The sequence below is a fragment of the Ambystoma mexicanum genome, chromosome 3p (genome assembly GCF_040938575.1).
Source record: "Ambystoma mexicanum isolate Mex_15411 chromosome 3p, UKY_AmexF1_1, whole genome shotgun sequence".
In the NCBI taxonomy this organism is placed as follows: domain Eukaryota; kingdom Metazoa; phylum Chordata; class Amphibia; order Caudata; family Ambystomatidae; genus Ambystoma; species Ambystoma mexicanum.
Genome location: NC_090925.1, coordinates 1,077,873,487 through 1,077,894,544, shown reverse-complemented (window position 1 = coordinate 1,077,894,544; position 21,058 = coordinate 1,077,873,487).

Below are 21,058 nucleotides of genomic sequence, written 5' to 3'. Positions count from 1 at the left end.
TATTGAGCTGACAGCGTAGACAGGCTGAATATCAAGAGAGGACTCCTCTCCTGTCAGCCAGTGTTACTATGTGTCAGAGTGAAGGGAGGGCCATCCAGTCCTCCTGTGGCTGCTCGGATGCTTTTGAAGGGTGCATGGAGGTGTTTTAATTTGTATTTTAAAATAAATGTGTATATATGTGTATTTACATTAGATGCGTATGTATATGTGTATGTATATGCGTGTATATGATGGTGTTTGTGTGTGTGTCAATGCTGTTTTTGTTTTTTGTATGTGTGAATGCAAAAAGTTGTGTTACTGGTGGATGAACGGCTGGGTGAAATATTTTGTGGCACTGCAGCCCTCTAAATCTAGGGCTTGGGGCATGGCATTCTTTTTAGTTTGGGCTATTAGGTGGAAAGTGCCACCAATAAGCCAACACGATTTAATTGGAGACAGTGGTGAAAATTGACTTTTTTTTACTACTGGGCAGCACAGGGGATGGGGGGCAGATCCAGGGAGTGTAGGATAAAGAGCAGGTTCGGCAGACGATATGTAGGAGCCCATTTCAACTTGATGGAACAGGTCCCTCTGCTTAGAGCGAAAACAATCTGAAGCACCTGTTGGGTCCATACATTACCATGGCAACAAAAATAAGTTGCTGATTTGGAGGAACCAGTGTTAGGAGGCAATGAGGTGATAACACCTCTGTAAATCACATGGGAAGTGATGGACGCAAGAGCTCCAGAAAACACAGCACATTATAAGCCCCAGAACAAAAATAGAAAAAGGAATATATTGCTCTGTTACACGACTGCTGACTGGCAATATGGGGGCAGTTATTGGGGGATGCCCTGAGACTGTTTCATTTGAAAAGGTTGAAAGGCCCTGATTGGGAAAGAAGGACAGGTATTTTAGTCACCACCATGAACATTTGCCTCTTATTCCCTCAGAAGATTTATCATGAGCACCTGGAAAATAAACACATTTCTTATAATGTCAGCTAAGTACAAAATCTGCACCTGTCATGTGAGCTAAGGATGGAAATAGAAGTTGGGCGTGCTGTCCAGAACCAAGATAGTGCGTGCTCACACTCCCATATATTCCTAGGAGCAAGGATACTTTGCAAGGCCAAGCTCAAAGACAATCTGCATGGCAGAAGGCATGGATGATGAGAGATGTTAGGCTAATTGGGTGAGAAGACATGGTCAAGTCCACCTTATGGGGTGCATTTACAGGCCCTAAACATAAATCCCTGTCACCTGAAAAGCTGCATTAAACATTGCCACGTCTGTGCGTTGCTTTCCCTGGTACATGTGTGGCAAGCATTTGAACATTTCACCAAAAATGGCCATGCGTTTCTTTTCTTTCATCTGAATCACAAGAAATTACTGTGTTCAAAAAGGCCATGCGTTGCTGTTGTTTCCTCTGGATGACCAAGAGGTTACGCACAACATCCAAAAACTACCTTGTCTTACTTTCAATTCACATGAGGGGCAAGGATTTCTACATTGCAACCCGGCACGGCTGTTGTTTTCAATTTCATGTGAACAGTAATGCTCGAAAACACTGCAAATGAAAAAAAAAAAAGAAACGTCTTGGCTTTTTATTTTATTCAGAGTCAAATCAAAGAACTCTCCTTGTCAAACTGGATATTAAATTATGCCTCCTATTGTAACGATTGTATGTATATTGGCCTTCTCCAAGTTGCTTAAAATTGTACGCGAATAACTCTCTATGACAAGGTCTTGACCTTAGAAATTGATGTAAGCTGCCATCTTGAATCAAACCTCCATTTTAGGTTAGAACCGCCATTTTGGGGTTTTGTACAAAGTCACCCTGTAATCTAAAATGGCCGTCTCGTGTGCTCTTGTTCTTGCCTTAACCTCTTCAACCTCTGTAGGAGAGTTAATGTCCAACCTGCCTTCAGGCTATATGTTAGGGTCATGTAGACCTTGTCCTTTGTTGACCTCGGGAGCAGGGGACTACTTGAATCAGCAATGTTAAACTACAAGTATACAAGAACAGTAACGCTATCCGAATATAAAATGCGAAACATTTGTTTGATCTATATTAAAACACTATGTAAAGAGTGTAACGTTAAATTAAAGAATAATGGAGTGTGTTAGTAAATGTATTCAAAAGTAAACCGCATGCACAAGATATATCAATTAGGAAAGTGAACCTGGCGCGACCCTAGCCCAATGTATTATTAACTTGTAAGAGGCTGGACATCATTTTTACAAATTGTATAAATACTTCGATGTCCAGCTAGCAAATCCTGCTCACTGCTCACATTGAACCCTGCTGGTGGTTTCTGTGATGTATTGACGGCCAAATAGCTATTTGTGTACTTTGTTGAATACTGTTCAGTTTTGTAATAAAGATTCTGGGAATCTTTACAAACCAGTGTTGGTGTATTTTCCTTTGCTTGGTGTAGCAGCCGTAATATTGTATTTTTTCTGATTCCACAGATGGCGCCCGAATAGGGACCGTCAAGATTGACTTCGTCTCATTGAAGGTTGGCTCGGCTATCGGATCGGGATCGGACGGTGCCAACAGAAACGGCCACTCTAGACGAGAAGCGAATTCCTCGACGAAACTGCACGATCCGATCCCTGAATGGTGAGCTGTAGCCCGAGACGATGTCTTGACGAGGGTCCATATATTTGAGGTGGGTAAATTTGCCGAAAATCACCAGACACGTGGGTCCTTAGCATTGTCCTTAGTAACCCGATCGGGCCTCCCAGTCCTTTGGTCAGGTGAATCGTGTCCCGATTCTTAATCTAACCCTGACAATTCGAATTTGGAGCATAGTACTCGCGAGCACAATTATTTAACCAGGTAAAACCAAAACTTTGATATGCCTGGGAAATTGTCTGCCTGCTTTAGGGCATTATTCCGCAGCGACAGACAATCTTTGGAAGATAGCCGTCCCGCACCACAGGAGGGGTCGCCGGCATGTGCTATGTACTGTAAGAAAGGCTTTGGTAGTATAGCATGTAATGACATTTGGCACAGACATAATTCTAATCTTCGGTGGCCACCAATGGTAGTTTTGAAATCCCTCGTATAGAATATTTAGGGGCTGATTCATGGAACAAACGTGCGCCGAAAATCTTCGCGCAAGCAGGCGCAAGCAGGCGCAAGCGGAAAAAAACAGGCGCACACGCACGCGTGCGATTCATGGAAGTCCCTGCGCGTGTACACCTCGGGATGTGCGCCAAACCCGTGCATGGTGCACAAGTCACTGCAACATCCCGAAAGGCGTGCGCGACACGCACAGTGAAAGCGCACAACCTCGGCGCATACATCAGAAAGTGGGCGGGACACGGGCGTAACGCGCGGAATGGGGAACAACGCGCGAAAATAAGGGCGTAACTGGGGATGTACTGCAGGGAAGCAGACGGAACGCCCACACGCACTCGAACCACACGTATTCATGGAATCGAATAGGGCAAAGCCACGCACAGCCAAAGACACGCACAAGCTGAAACACGTCCGCCACACGAAGGCAGGTTGTAGAGTCCCAGCGCATCACAAAAGTGGCAACATACAGCAATTGGGCCTGTGCGAGCGGGGCACGTGTATTGCGGGGGTGCGCGAGAAGCAACACACGCGATCGAGCCGGGTACGTGTATTTCGGGGGCACGCGGGAAGTTACACACGCGATTGAGCGGGGTACGTGTATTTCGGGGGTGCGTGGGATGTTACACACGCGATTGAGCTGGGTACATGTATTTCGGGGGTTTGCGGGAAGTCACACACGCGATCTCATCAGGGTACGTGTATTTCGGGGTGCGGAGGAAGTATCCCACGCAACATCAGCAGGGTACATGTATTCCAGGGGTGCGTGGGAAGTTCCACACGCAATCTCATCAGGGTACGTGTATTACAGGGGTGCGCGGGGAGCAGCACACGTGAATTGCACGTGTGGGTCCTCCCAGGTGTTCCCTCTACAGCCTCCACGGTCCCTGCAGGTGGCTCACACCACAGGGGCCTACCCAGCACATGTCCTGCAGGCACCCCATCCACCATGGCCATGCCCACCAGCCAACCCACATGTCAACTTGCACTACTGCCAACCAACGCATGTCCCCCTGCACCCCCAGCCACCAGGGGCACCCTCCACCAGGCCCCCACCCATGTCTCCCGCCACCCCACCCCCCAGCAGTGCAGGGGCAGCCTCCACCAGGCCCCCACCCATGTCTCCCACCACCCCCACCTCCCCCAGCAGTGCAGGGGCACCTGCCAGCAGGCCCCCACCCATGTCCAACTCATGTTCCCCACCACCCCCACCCCCCAGCACTGTGGGGCACCTGCCAGCAGGCCCCCACCCATGTCCAACTCATGTTCCCCACCACCCCCACCCCCCAGCCCTGTGGGGCACCTGCCAGCAGGCCCCCACCCATGTCCAACTCATGTTCCCCACCACCCCCACCCCCCAGCACTGTGGGGCACCTGCCAGCAGGCCCCCACCCATGTCCAACTCATGTTCCCAGGCACCCCCACCCCCCAGCACTGTGGGGCACCTGCCAGCAGGCCCCCACCCATGTCCAACTCATGTTCCCCACCACCCCCACCCCCCAGCAGTGCAGGGGCACCCACCACCAGGCCCCCACCCATGTCTCCCAGCACCCCCACCCCCCAGCCACCAGGGGCACCCACCACCAGGCCCCCACCCATGTCCCCCACCACCCCGACCCCCCCAGTCACCAGGGGCAGCCTCCACCAGGCCCCCACCCATGTCTCCCAGCACCCACACCCCCCAGCCACCAGGGGCAGCCTCCACCAGGCCACCACCCATGTCTCCCACCACCCCCACCCCCCCAGTCACCAGGGGCAGCACCCACCAGGCCCCCACCCATGTCTCCCACCACCCCCACCCCCCAGCCACCAGGGGCAGCCTCCACCAGGCCCCCACCCATGTCTCCCAGCACCCACATCCCCCAGCCACCAGGGGCAGCCTCCACCAGGCCCCCACCCATATCTCCCACCACCCCCACCCCCCCCAGCAGTGCAGGGGCACCTGCCAGCAGGCCCCCACCCATGTCCAACTCATGTTCCCCACCACCCCCACCCCCCAGCACTGTGGGGCACCTGCCAGCAGGCCCCCACCCATGTCCAACTCATGTTCCCCACCACCCCCACCCCCCAGCACTGTGGGGCACCTGCCAGCAGGCCCCCACCCAAGTGCAACTCATGTTCCCCAGCCAACATGTCATCACAATCTAGATCCCTGGTCCCTATGGTCAGCCTCCAAATGCAAAACACCCACCCGAGTATTGCATCCACCCACTCATAATTTGCAATTACATCACAGAACACCAATTGCAAGTTCCGAAACAAACACATTTCCCTCACATACACCCAATGGGTGTCAGTGAATCTCAAAACACATATCATGAAATGCATGAAACCAATGAGATACCACACATTGAAGTTCACCAATACAAATATGTATTAAAGGAAACATAAATAGAATAAAAAATGAAGAAACAGAAATGTGAATGTACAAAAATTAAAAGAAGCATGTCCGTGAAAAAAAGCAAAACCAAAAATAAAATTCCAAAGTAATGTTGTCCAAAGTCAATGTCCACAAAACAAAATCCAATGGGAAATAAAAAAGAAAGCCATTGCTCCATGGTTAAAAAGTGAAAAAAAAATACAATCCAACAGTGAACTATGTACATGGGAACAAGCCAGGGTCCATTATCCCAACAAAAGAAAGGAAACCTATCTAACTACACTAACTAATAAAATAAACTATATACAAAAATGTGGCCAATGTCCGAAAGGTCCAAATAAAATCAAAACAAAAATGAAACCTAACAGTACCTACATAACTATGTACAAGGGCAGCGGGCTAGTTTCACGGCTCACTTGTGGATGTCCCAGGCCAGGGCATCATCGAACTCCTCCTCAATGTCCCGGAGGCGGTCCTCCTCCATGGCCCCGAGGGTCCGCAGGGCCGTCGACATCTCCACCTCCAAACCCCTGCGGATTGCCTCGAGGCACTCGGCCCGCCTCAGGGCCCTCCGCATGGAGTTCTCCGCCCTGACCATTGTGAGCCGTGCCTCTTCCGCCCGCTGCCGCTCCGCATCTATGGCGTGGCCCAATCGCTGCCACACGGAAGACACTCTCTGTCCTGGGTCCTCCTGCCCTCCAGCCGATGCCTGCCCCTCCGATGTTGAAGGCCCCGAGCCTTCATGGCTCCCACCACGTTGCTGCTGCTGCTGTGCCTCTGCCCGTGCACTGCCTCCTGCTGCCTGCACATCCTCCGCTGGCTGGGGTGCAGTCGTAGATGTGGCCACCCCTGCTGGATGTCCGACTCCCGACTGTGGCAGGGATGCCTCCTCCACCAGCATGGCCGCACCATCAGAGGCAGCTCCACAGGGCACCCAGGTGACTGATGGGTGGGAAGATGGCACAGAGGACGACTGGCGCGTAGGGGGTCCAGTTGAGGAGGGGGTCGTAGCAAGCCCCATCAGACGGAGGAATCCGGCCTGGGTGACCAGTCCCAGCAGGCTGACGTGGTCAACGTGCCATTCGAGATGACGTGCAGTCTCCTCATGAAAAGACTGCAGGTCACCTCGCATGGCCCGTTGACGCAACGCCACACCAGCCAGGACAGGCTCAACCCGGACCTGGATAGCCACGTCCGCAGGCAGAGGAAGGCCAGTTGACGTGAGCTCATCCCCTGCCTGAAAACGAGTCTGGACGTAGGCATCCCTGCTGGTGCAAGATGATGCAGGGACAGGATCAGGGACAGGATTGCACACAGGCACCTCCGCGGCGGCCTGTGCTGCCTCCTGTCCCTGGTCCTGCACTGCACCACTAGCACCAGTGGGATCCCCACCTCCAGACCCCGTCTCTGGTGCTTGCACGGCCTCCTCCTCCACCAAACCCCCCACCAACCTGGATGACTCTGTGCCATCTTCCCCTGTTGGGCCCTGTGGGGTCCCAGCTGCCCCTTCTGCTGCCGAGGAGTCCAACTCCAACCTCCGCCTCTTGGACCTCCCCCCGGCAGCTGCGGCCTGGGACGCGGCACCGGACTCCTCACTCCCCGACGAGATCACAACATGGGAGGGGAGCCGGGCCTTGCGTCTCAGCTGGCGGTGGGATCCCCGCCGCTGTGCTCCACAGCACCTTCTCCGCCCTCTTCATCAGTTGACGCTGCAGACAGGGAGAAACAAAACACAGGCATCAGGGCACTGTACAATGGACACATACACACATGACAGGTGTACATGAGTGGCATTGGAGAACCTCAGACATGTCATCACAATCCCCAACACACATGTCATTACAACTCGCACACATGAGCCATACCACAGCCATATCGCAACTGCCACCACCATACATACACATAAAACAGCATGAGCAGCCAAATGTGAGCCAGACATCACATGCAACACAGGAAGTGCACCACACATGTACACACACCACCACACTTGCATGCATGTGTACACCTCTGCCAAGTGTCGCAGTGTTCAGACGGGCATCCATGTCACATCTGCCAATCAGGCTTCCACATACCGCTGTCACATGCATCCATGTTGCATCACTGTTGCACCCTTGTCAAATACACACACATGCACATGTACACAGTGCTGATACATGCAGCCAAAAACAACATACATGCGTGACATCACAGACATGTCTACTTACATACACATTCATCCAAACATGTGTGCCCACACAACTGCATTTGGCATGCAAGCCTACACGCACAAGCACCATCCATGTCTCACACATTCCAGCCCTCGCATGTGTTAGCCCCACGGCCCTGTACACCCCCACCCATACTCGACCCCATACAAACAGATGTGCAACCTGCACACTACTGAATAATCACCACACGCACTGCTCACAATCAGGATGCATGTACACTCACCGCTCGACTCCAGACGGGTCTGCCTCACAAGGACCTGGATGTGGAGCGCTGGGGATATGCGTTCCAGGACCCTCATCTGTTCTTCCGACAAGTGGCCCTGGCGCCCCTTGGCATCCGCTGCCTTCAAGAGGCGCTGGGCCTTGTTCAGGGTCCTGGACCTGAAGTCCTCCCAGCGCTTCTTGACATGTTGTAAGTCGTGGACTGCCACCCCCTCCGCGTTGATGGCAGTCACGATGTCAGTCCAGATCCGAGTCCGTCCTTCCTTTTCTGCGTGGGAACTTCTGAAGAGGGCATCATACTGCCCCAGGACTTGCTCCACCAGGACACCAACTTCGGTGGCACTGAAGCTGGTGCCCCTCTGCCTCTCTGGCCGGGGGTTGTCAGTGGTCTCAGATGGTGTTTGCCCCGACATGACAACCCCAGAGGCAGGAGTGGGTGGGCAACTGGGTCCTGGGGCTGGGCTGTGGAGTGATGGAATCCCAGTCGGGAGTCTTCGGTTCCAGCAGGGGTGGTCACATCAACAGCACCCCTGGCTGATGTGCAGGCAGCAAATGGCAGGGCACGTGGGCAGCAGGCAGTCAGGCAGCAGCAGATGGCAGGTGGGAGCGGGCTCGGGGCTCTGGGGGGCAGTAGTTCGGCCTTCTGGGCAGGAGCGTGGTCTTCCGTGTGCTTACGCGTGGCCAGCTTGATACGGAGTGATTTGGCACGTGAAAAATCTGCACGTCAGCGTGTAATTCGAGGAAAGGCCCTTAGCGCGTAAGCGCGTCTGCACGCATACGCATTTTCATTGGACAGAAGGCCCCTCAAGCGCAAGCGCCCCTGTGACGTGACGCGTACAGACGTGCATGGGCATTTCGTGAAAAACTGCACGTCCTCGTGTAATACGAGGAAAGGGCCCATGCGCTTAAGCGCGCGTGGAAAACTGCACGTCCGCGTGTAATACGAGGAAAGGCCCTTCGCGCGTATGCACGGCAGCATGCATATGCGATTTCATTGGACCAAAGGCCCTTAGCGCGTGAGCGCGTCTGTGACGTGACGCGCGTGGGTGTTTCCCTCATTGCACGTGATGACAGAACACACGTGGATGTGGAACTTCCCGCGCACCCTGAAACACACGTACCCAGGCCAATCGCGTGTACGCTCACTCCCCTCCGATCACACGCGATGACACTCGGACCTACAGTCTTACCACGTATCCGAATACGGGAAACCCGCGCACGGCAAAAGACGTGCACAGGCGTCAACGAGTCCGCCCACACGAAGGCAGGTGGAGGCGCCCCCGCGCACAGCATAAAAGTGCGCGCAAACAACAAACGCGTATATACAGCTACGATGAATGCTCCATTTGTCGCTGCACTGATCGTGGGACACCGCAGGAGGAGGAGAATAGCCAGGGCACGCATTTTCGCACCACGGACAAGCCTTTTTGGGATGCCTGACGACCAGGTCTACGGCAGGTATAGGTTTCCACCCCATATCATCCTAGACCTGGTCAGGGAGTGGGAAGATGACCTCACATCCCCCACCCTTTGCTCCCAAGCATTGAGCCCCTTGGAGAAGCTGCTCAATGTCCTGCATTTTTTGGCCACTGGGTCATTTCAGTGGACCACTGCCATAGTGGGGGGTTCTCACAGGCCACGCAGTCACGCTGCCTACACCAGGTACTGGCAATCATGACAGCGCGCCCCTCAGTCCGCAGGCACATATACATGCCCAACACACCCACAGAAAGGCAGGCCGTTGTCCTGGATTTTTTCTGGGTGGCACACTTCCCCAAAGTGCTTAGTGCCATAGATTGCACCCATGTGGCCCAACGTCCACCTAGGGCCATTGAGAACATCTACCAAAACCGCAAGCACTGGCATTCCATCAATGTACAGGGGGTATGTGATGCAAAGGGGATCATCACCTCTGTCTATGCAAACTACCTTGGCTCCACCCATGACAGTTTCATATACAGAATGTCCGCCCTGAGCCGGGCCCTGGAAGCTGGGCAGCATAGCGACACATGGCTCCTAGGTCAGTACAAATGCCCTTGCACATGCATGCAAGTCACACACAGACAAATATCCAAACCCTCATAATCTCAACTATTATCACCTCCCCAGGGGACAGTGCCTACCCTCTGAGCAACCACATGATGACGCCAATCCGGAACCCCACCACACCACCCCAGGTAAGATACAACGCCGCCCATATTGCAACCAGGGGCATAGTGGAGCGCACATTCGGAGTACTCAAGTCACGTTTCCGCTCCCTTGACCGCTCTGGTGGGCAACTACTCTATGCACCACCAGTAGTGTGCAGGATCATTGTGGCAGCAAGTGTCCTGCACAATGTTGCAACACGGCAGGGCGTCTCGGTGGACATGGTGGTGCCCCCACATCCCCAACCACAGGCACAGGCGCTGCCCATGGGAGGGGACAGGGCACGTGGCGAGGAAGCCCGGACCCAGCTTGTGGCCACATTTTTCACCTAAACTCCCACCCCTGCGGAGTGCACACAGGCCTGGCACATACCAGGTGACAATCGATGATGACAAAGAGACAGTCAACTGTCACAACCCTACCACCCTGAGATAGTTGCCATGGAAGTGCCACATCGTCTGCATCCCTAGCTACTTAAACACAAACTATCCTGTGTGACCAAAAGGCACACATATGACATATGACATGATATGGGCCATACACAAGTATTCCAAGGCGCAATGAGGCAGGGAGGGGGGAACAAGGGAACACAGAGAACGGTACTACTAGGCCAGGTGTCATTGAGATCGTGCAAGTGCAGGGGTAGGGGAAAGGGAAAAGTGCAAGGGGAAGGGTGGGGGGGAGTCCAGTACAGGGGAAGTAGCCCAAAAAAATAATACATAGGTCGCCCGGTGGCAACTACAAAGGTACGTGCAGACAAGTGCTGGGAAGGGAGGGCTGTAGGGATAGAGAGACAGTACTGCAGTGCAGGGGTTGCCAGGGTGGCAGTGCAAGTGGAGAGTGGCTGGGCCAGGGACCGAGGTCAGTGAGAGTGGCCCAGTTGCAGCTCCTGTGCAGTTCCAGTGAAGAATTCTGCAAGGGAGAGACAGAGAGTAAGCAGAAGCAAAGAGGAAGGTCTTGAGGTGCTTCCAGAACTGGAGATGGTTCCCCTCAAGTTCAAGTCAGGCCGGAAGTCTGTTCCAGGGGGAGGGCCCTGCTGCGGAGAGAAATCTACCCCCAGCTAGTTGCTCTGAGAAGCGGATGACCCGGACATGCAAGGTGTGCATCACACACACCTGCAAAACAGGCCATGGCCATCACTGTCATGTCACTCAAACCCTCCCAAACATCAACATGACATGGCAAGCAATACCCATACACTAACGCAGTAAAGATAAGGTACACATTGCCATGTCCTAAATGTACAGTGGCATCGGACACTGCTTCCTGACCCGGAATCAGATGAAATGACAGACCAACAAAATCTCCCACCCAAAATAAGTCATTTCCAAATGCATTACAACAGTCGTAGACGTAACATCACAATGAATGCCTGTCTACATGCACATTATGCATTGCAAAATCAACACTGCAGCTCATGTGTGCAGTGTCCTACTCCTGCATCACACTGCTCAGCGCACAGCACAGTGAACAGCCATTGTGTGTGATGCACACCCTGAGCATCACATCTAAGTGACAGACCACATCAAACATCAAATTAGGCATGTACTGGATCTATAATCGGTCACAGAACATGTGCTGCCGGGACACAGTGGGCACCAGAAGGCAAACAGTGTACACGTGGATATGCAAGGGTGGGAGTACATGTAGTGCATCAGAGTGCAAGTGTGTGGTTCTGCAAGGACATGCACTCCACATATGCATGTGCACTCAAATGACCATCAGTGTTCCCTACACATCACATGTGAACATCCACCATGTGTACACCCCAGCATGTCAAACCACAACTATCCCCTCGCACCTGAAAGGAAAACACAACACATGAACAGGCATTTATCAGCAGAACACAACATGTACATAGGATACCACCATTACTATGTCAGAGTTCCCATCAGAATGCAGGGCAAGGCAACTATCAACAACAACCCCCCCCTCCCTCACAAATGACCATGACCCACTGAACAACTTCACCTGGGTCATGGAGCCTCCAAACCTCAATTCCACCTGGCCACAGGATCACCTTTACCCTTCGTCACCATCTCCCACCTTGTGTGTAAAAAGATGCCTGAACCCTCAGAATCCACACTCATTTCCAAAATCACAAAATCCAAGGCATAAAAATGAACCCGAACACCCTCCAGTAGATGACTTGACGTAGTAGTACCTCACAAAGGCCAAGTACTACCACAATGATGCAACAACCAAGGTAGCACAGCAAAACAATGTCACGACAGGATGTGAGACATGTGTGGTACATGACATAGGATGATGCACCATGAATGGATGTGTACTGTCACAGGTCCCCTGTACAGGCGTGGGAGTGTCACGAAACAACCACCCCCACCATGTCCCGGGTGCCTGCAAGGTCAAACTCACACAGGCCCCTGAGACCCTGGTGGGGAATGAGGTTCAGGGATATGCAGTCGGGACAGGTGTTGACACACTGGATGACTGGAATGAGTGGCAGGAGAGGGGAGGAGGAATGACACATGAAACTAGGGAATGCACGAAAATGTACAACTTGCATGAACACATACACAATCCAAACAAACTTGGACATCATTGTCATGGCCTTCTGTAGTCCAGGCTCAAGAGTGGTATGAACCAACCACCCCCTCTAGGGTTTTGGCGCCTGCAAGTTCGGGGCTTACACAGGCCTCCGCAACCCCAGTGGGGAAAGAGGGTCAGGGAACGTTGCTTGGATAGGCACGGGAAGCAGGAACACCGGGTAGAGGGTACAGGTTTCAAAATTGCATAGGATCACGGGTGATTAGGGAGAAAAAACATACCAAATTGAACCACACATACATCCATGCATCAGTACACTCCCCAGCAAGCCTATGCAGAGCAGTTCGTAAGAAAAACAACAAGACACTTAGCTCTGGTTTTGAGTGCTGGCCCCCTGCCTGCGCACTCTCAGGTCCGGTTACAGGAGCACTGCAATGCTGCAAAGAGAGCCACAGTCAACAACCTGTACGTGCCAATTACACAAAAACACAACACCAAACATGCCCCATAGCAACAAACTACTCTACAAACAGACAATCTGTGCTCGATGCTTCGTACCCATATATAACATCACCCCTGTGACGGGTCATACACAGTCAATTCAGTAAGTCAGCCGCTGGTGGGTGCGTGGCAAATGGAACACCAATGTGTCACAATTCACACAACATCCAATGTTCCCTTGGTAAGCAGACAGACCCATATAGCAAGCCATGACTACAGAGCAAGTTGCATACCACCATGACCGAAACAAAGTTGGCAGTGCATTTATCATGAAGTACGTGGAAAAGACATGCACTGCACCCGAATATGTCCCTTGCTGTATGTCCCTGTGAGCTGCCCCTTTCCATGTCTCGGAAGGCTACATGGTTGATACAAGTGCCTCAATGGTCCTTGGTGTACCGGAGGGTATGTGCCACTGCCCCTGCATGTGTCCCAGACAACCCTACTATCAACAGCCATCAGTCCACAAACACATCTGAGCTGCATTGTGTGCTTCAACACCAATATTCGTCTAAGCTCACCCTCAGTGCTGTGACTAAGCCTGCATGTGCAACTCGTCTGGTGCAAGCTTTGCTGGGTCGTGGCCCCCTGTGATGCTCACCTTGCCTGGAGTTCCTTGGAACATGTCAGCAGTTCTAGGATGTGGGTCTGCAATCACTGTGCCTCTGCTTGTGCACACATGTGCATGTGGGCACCAACAAACGGGTCCAGAATTCCGTGGTCCAATGGGCCATGTCTGCTGGCAAAGGTGCTCTGGAGGCTCATCCTCCTGCAGAAAGGGCATGAAACACATGATTAATGCTTCAAAGTCATCTGTGTGTGTCTCATCAGGCATCCCATTACTTGACCATGTCAGAGAGTCACATCACGAATCACACCATCAGTCCGTCTTTCACCTCCAAAGTGTGGAACACTATCTACAGCATGAATTGCAACAAGCACGTGTACAGGAAAGATATGAAACATACTACACAATGCATAGCAATCAATGTCCACATTAATCATGACACACCCCATCTAGCAAAAGCTGAACAGTGGACAATGACACCTAAATCATCCCCACTAGGGGTGTCAACACAAGTCACACAGCACCAGACATGCCACAGATATGACAGTCCAAAGCCCTTGTGTAATATTCTGTAACACCGAACCATCCTTGCGAGCCCATGGATAAGGGAGGCAGGAGTGGCATATGTGAGTCAAGGACCCCAAGCAGCAAACACATACACAAGACAACCATGAAGGGCCCAGCTGGAACAGACAGTGGATGCCTTCAAAAGCCACAAAGCACCGCACCGTCACATGAAAGCACAATAGACTAGCAATTTTAAACTAACTCAACTATTAACTAATTACACTAACTATGGAAAACCTACATTACCTATTTAAACTAACTGTCAAACAGAAACTTAACTAACTAAACTAAAAGAAAAATCAAAAATGGCCACATACGACCCGGGGGGGAGGGGAGACACCCAGGAGGGGGAGGTACAGGGTGCTGCTCAACATCCACATGCGATGATGCTGAGCCAAAAAAAAATCCTCCATGGGCTCAACGCCTGCACAGCACGACCTATGTGGGAGATAGATGGTCGTCCGAGTCTGGCTCATCCTGGAAAGGAGGACGTGCACAGTAGTCTGGCCACGCCTAGCCGCAGCTTGCCCCTCATCGGCAGCAAGTCTGCCGGACGGGTGAGCCTGGTTCTGTGTGGCGATGTGACGTAGGTCTGCATGCAGAACCTCACGTGATACACATGCTTCCTCTTGCAAGGTAGCACGTGTAACACGGAGTTCCTCCTGCAAGGCCTGGCTGGACAACCACTGCACCTCCCGGCAAGCCTGTAGCTCAGCCGAGATGGTACGCTCAAGCTGTGCAAACCTCTCCTCTGCCTGCTGCCTCTGGGACATCATAAGGACACCCAGAGTGGATCTGAGGGAAGCATACTCCTCCCTCAGGGCATCAATGTGTGCCTCTGCGTGAGCAGCAATTGCTTGACGCAGAGACGACATTTCAGCCTGGCGTGCCCTGTCTGAGGCCGCCATGCCCAGCCTGAGCGAGCGGGCCGTGGACCGTGCTGCCTGCTGCTGGAGAAGCACCTGCCTAGCAGGGGGGAGCACAGATCGGGCCACACGCTCCATGCTCTCAGCGATGTTCTCCATTGCTGCCCCCTGCCGTTCGGAATTGGCAGTCATGTCTTGCTCCCACTCAGTATACAGCGGTTGCGCGTGGCGACCGCGTTGCCGGGCTTGACCCCTGCGGGACCCAAGGACCGGGGGTCCTCGCTGTGTTGGCACCGCCTGCGGCTGCACGACTACATTCACCCATCGACGTGATGTCCCAGGCACATCAGTGACTGGTGTGGAGGGTGACCCTGCGTCCCGATCCACCACGGGCGGAGGAACCAAGACTGTCTGATCCCTCAGTGCAGGTGTCGCAGACAGAGGAGTGTCCACATCAGAATCACTCACCCCTGACACATGGACTTGATGCTCATCCAACTCAACATGGACGTCAGAGTCGTCATCAAGGCTGGACTCATAGGCAGCCAGAGACAAGATGGACTGCAGCACTTGGGGGTTTTTGTGGCCTACCACCCCACGAGCCCCACTAGTGCCGGGTTGATGTGGTGTTACCAACCCTGTGTCTGGCATGACAACACCATCCTCCGCCTCCATTGCGTCATCACCTGAAAAATAGAGAGAAAAAGGTCAATACACATGTCAGAAGCACACGACACACACACACACCGACAGCAAAGGCATCCGGCAGACATGTGACACACAACATATGACCTGGCATGCATGCTGGGTCTACTTTGAATGGCTTCTGTGATCAGACCTGTTGATAGGTGGCAGTTTCCATGGAAGTGGGTCTATGCAGTGCAGAAAATGTGTACGCCACTCACTACCTACATGTACAAGCACTACATGGTGTGTGCCAGGAAATGTGAAGGCAGTGCAATGTCAAATTCAGACATCACGTGCATTGTGCATTCAATGTGTACCATGTCTAGAAGCCAAGCACCCCTCCACCCCAGTACCAAAGCAGGGATGCTTAGCATGGTATCAAAAGGCTGACTATACACCTGTGTATTGACAGGCAGTGTTGACTGGCATCAATAGCTTAATGTGATTCAAATTACAACACTGCAAATGATGCTGGGACAGTGGGCAGGACACATGATGAAAACTCCGGAGGCCGCCCACGTGTGAAGAAGACACAAGAGTTGGACAGAGTCATTGGCCATTGAACAGGCTGAGGCCTGTGAGCCACACAGATTGTCAGGGCCTAAATATGTGTGCAACGCAGGACTGAGCCACAGTTGACATGGGGAGGCCGATGAGATGGCAGGCAATGTATGTAACCAAGGACTCATATTACAGTGATCATCCAGTCAAGGACACATAGGGGCATGCGTGCAATGCACATGGAGCATGAATGGGCACTCATGTCCCTGCGGGACATCTGACCCATGCACAGTACAAGTGAGATACCCGATATGCGATATGGCTGTGGTATGGCTCATGTGTGCGAGTTGTAATGACATGTGTGATGGGGATTGTGATGACATGTCTGAGGTTTGCCAATGCCACTCATGTACAACTGTCATGTGTGTATGTGTCCATTGTACAGTGCCCTGATGCCTGTGTTTTGTTTCTCCCTGTCTGCAGCGTCAACTGATGAAGAGGGCGGAGAAGGTGCTGTGGGATCCCACCGCCAGCCGGAGACGCAAGGCCCGGCTCCCCTTCCATGTTGTGATCTCGTCGGGGAGTGAAGAGTCCGGTGCCGCGTCCCAGGCCACAGCTGCCGGGGGGAGGTCCAAGAGGCGGAGGTTGGAGTTGGACTCCTCGGCAGCAGAAGGGGCAGCTGGGACCCCACAGGGCCCAACAGGGGAAGATGGCACGGAGTCATCCAGGTTGGTGGGGGGTTTGGTGGAGGAGGAGGCCGTGCAAGCACCAGAGACGGGGTCTGGAGGTGGGGATCCCACTGGTGCTAGTGGTGCACTGCAGGACCAGGGACAGGAGGCAGCACAGGCCGCCGCGGAGGTGCCTGTGTGCAATCCTGTCCCTGATCCTGTCCCTGCATCATCTTGCACCAGCAGGGATGCCTACGTCCAGACCCGTTTTCAGGCAGGGGATGAGCTCACGTCAACTGGCCTTCCTCTGCCTGCGGACGTGGCTATCCAGGTCCGGGTTGAGCCTGTCCTGGCTGGTGTAGTGTTGCGTCAACGGGCCATGCAAGGTGACCTGCAGTCTTTTCATGAGGAGACTGCACGTCATCTCGAATGGCTCGTTGACCACGTCAGCCTGCTGGGACAGGTCACCCAGGCCGGATTCATCCGTCTGATGGGGCTTGCTACGACCCCCTCCTCAACTGGACCCCCTACACGCCAGTCATCCTCTGTGCCATCTTCCCACCCATCAGTCACCTGGGTGCCCTGTGGAGCTGCCTCTGATAGTGCGGCCATGCTGGTGGAGGAGGCATCCCTGCCAGAGTCGGGAGTCGGACGTCCAGCAGGGGTGGCCACATCTACGACTGCACCCCAGCCAGCGGAGGATGTGCAGGCAGCAGGAGGCAGTGCACGGGCAGAGGCACAGCAGCAGCAGCAACGTGGTGGGAGCCATGAAGGCTCGGGGCCTTCAACATCGGAGGGGCAGGCATCGGCCGGAGGGCAGGAGGACCCAGGACAGAGAGTGTCTTCCGTGTGGCAGCGGTTGGGCCACACCATAGATGCGGAGCGGCAGCGGGCGGAAGAGGCAAGGCTCACAATGGTCAGGGCGGAGAACTCCATGCGGAGGGCCCTGAGGCGGGCCGAGTGCCTCGAGGCAATCCGCAGGGGTTTGGAGGTGGAGACGTCGACGGCCCTGCGGACTCTCAGGGCCATGGAGGAGGACCGCCTCCGGGACATTCAGGAGGAGTTCGATGATGCCCTGGCCCGGGACATCCACAAGTGAGCCGTGAAACTAGCCCGCTGCCCTTGTACATAGTTATGCAGGTACTGTTAGGTTTCATTTTTGTTTTGATTTTATTTGGACCTTTCGGACATTGGCCACATTTTTGTATATAGTTTATTTTATTAGTTAGTGTAGTTAGATAGGTTTCCTTTCTTTTGTTGGGACAATGGACCCTGGCTTGTTCCCATGTACATAGTTCACTGTTGGATTGTATTTTTTTCACTTTTTAACCATGGAGCAATGGCTTTCTTTTTTATTTCCCATTGGATTGTGTTTTGTGGACATTGACTTTGGACAACATTACTTTGGAATTTTATTTTTGGTTTTGCTTTTTTTCACGGACATGCTTCTTTTAATTTTTGTACATTCACATTTCTGTTTCTTCATTTTTTATTCTATTTATGTTTCCTTTAATACATATTTTTTTTGGTGAACTTCAATGTGTGGTATCTCATTGGTTTCATGCATTTCATGATATGTGTTTTGAGATTCACTGACACCCATTGGGTGTATGTGAGGGAAATGTGTTTGTTTCGGAACTTGCAATTGGTGTTCTGTGATGTAATTGCAAATTATGAGTGGGTGGATGCAATACTCGGGTGGGTGTTTTGCATTTGGAGGCTGACCATAGGGACCAGGGATCTAGATTGTGATGACATGTTGGCTGGGGAACATGAGTTGCACATGGGTGGGGCCTGCTGGCAGGTGCCCCACAGTGCTGGGGGTTGGGGGTGGTGGGGAACATGAGTTGGACATGGGTGGGGGCCTGCTGGCAGGTGCCCCACAGTGCTGGGGGGTGGGGGTGCTGGGAACATGAGTTGGACATGGGTGGCGGCCTGCTGGCAGGTGCCCCACAGTGCTGGGGGGTGGGGGTGGTGGGGAACATGAGTTGGACATGGATGGGGGCCTGCTGGCAGGTGCCCCACAGTGCTGGGGGGTGGGGGTGCTGGAGAACATGAGTTGGACATGGGTGGGGGCCTGCTGGCAGGTGCCCCACAGTGCTGGGGGGTGGGGGTGGTGGGGAACATGAGTTGGACATGGGTGGGGGCCTGCTGGCAGGTGCCCCACAGTGCTGGGGGGTGGGGGTGCTGGGGAACATGAGTTGGACATGGGTGGGGGCCTGCTGGCAGGTGCCCCACAGTGCTGGGGTGTGGGGGTAGTGGGGAACATGAGTTGGACATGGGTGGGGGCCTGCTGGCAGGTGCCCCACAGTGCTGGGGGGTGGGGGTGGTGGGGAACATGAGTTGGACATGGGTGGGGGTCTGCTGGCAGGTGCCCCTGCACTGCTGGGGGGGTGGGGTGGTGGGAGACATGGGTGGGGGCCTGGTGGAGGCTGCCCCTGGTGACTGAGGGGGTGGGGGTGCTGGGAGACATGGGTGGGGGCCTGGTGGAGGCTGCCCCTGGTGACTGAGGGCGTGGGGGTGGTGGGAGACATGGGTGGGGGCCTGGTGTAGGCTGCCCCTGGTGGCTGGGGGGTGGGGGTGCTGGGAGACATGGGTGGGGGCCTGGTGGAGGCTGCCCCTGGTGACTGGGGTGGTGGGGGTGGTGGGAGACATGGGTGGGGGCCTGGTGGAGGCTGCCCCTGGTGGCTGGGGGGTGTGGGTGCTGGGCAACATGGGTGGGGGCCTGGTGGAGGCTGCCCATGGTGGCTGGGGGGTGGGGGTGCTGGGAGACATGGGTGGGGGCCTGGTGGAGGCTGCCCCTGGTGACTGGGGGGGTGGGGGTGGTGGGAGACATGGGTGGGGGCCTGGTGGTGGGTGCCCCTGGTGGCTGGGGTGTGGGGGTGCTGGGAGACATGGGTGGGGGCCTGGTGGTGGGTGCCCAACAGTGCTGGGGGGGTGGGGGTGGTGGGGAACATGGACATGGGTGGGGGCCTGCTGGCAGGTGCCCCACAGTGCTGGGGGGTGGGGGTGGTGGGGAACATGAGTTGGACATGGGTGGGGGCCTGCTGGCAGGTGCCCCTGCACTGCTGGGGCGGTGGGGGTTTGTGGGAGACATGGGTGGGGGCCTGGTGGTGGGTGCCCCTGCACTGCTGGGGGGTGGGGGTGGTGGGAGACATGGGTGGGGGCCTGGTGGAGGCTGCCCCTGCACTGCTGGGTGGTGGGGGTGGTGGGAGACATGGGTGGGGGCCTGGTGGAGGCTGCCCCTGCACTGCTGGGCGGTGGGGGTTGTGGGAGACTTGGGTGGGGGCCTGGTGGAGGCTGGCCCTGGTGACTGGGGGGTGGGGGTGCTGGGAGACATGGGTGGGGGCCTGGTGGAGGCTGCCCCTGCACTGCTGGGGGGTGGGGGTGCTGGGAGACATGGGTGGGGGCCTGGTGGTGGGTGCCCCACAGTGCTGGGGGGTGGGGGTGGTGGGAGACATGGGTGGGGGCCTGGTGGAGGCTGCCCCTGGTGGCTGGGGGGTGGGGGTGCTGGGAGACATGGGTGGGGGCCTGATGGAGGCTGCCCCTGCACTGCTGGGGGGTGGGGGTGCTGGGAGACATGGGTGGGGGCCTGGTGGAGGGTGCCCCACAGTGCTGGGGGCGTGGGGGTGGTGGGAGACATGGGTGGGGGCCTGGTGGAGGCTGCCCCTGGCGGCTGGGGGGTGGGGGTGCTGGGAGACATGGGTGGGGGCCTGGTGGAGGCTGCCCCTGCACTGCTGGGGAGTGGGGGTGCTGGGAGACATGGGTGGGGGCCTGGTGGAGGGTGCACCACAGTGCTGGGGGGTGGGGGTGGTGGGGAACATGAGTTGGACATGGGTGGGGGCCTGCTGGCAGGTGCCCCACAGTGCTGGGGGGTGGGGGTGGTGGGGAACATGAGTTGGACATGGGTGGGGGCCTGCTGGCATGTGCCCCACAGTGCTGGGGGGTGGGGGTGGTGGGGAACATGAGTTGGACATGGGTGGGGGCCTGCTGGCAGGTGCCCCTGCACTGCTGGGGGGGTGGGGTTGGTGGGAGACATGGGTGGGGGCCTGGTGGAGGCTCCCCCTGCACTGCTGGGGGGTGGGGATGGTGGGAGACATGGGTGGGGGCCTGGTGGTGGGTGCCCCTAGTGGCTGGGGGGTGGGGGTGCTGGGAGACATGGGTGGGGG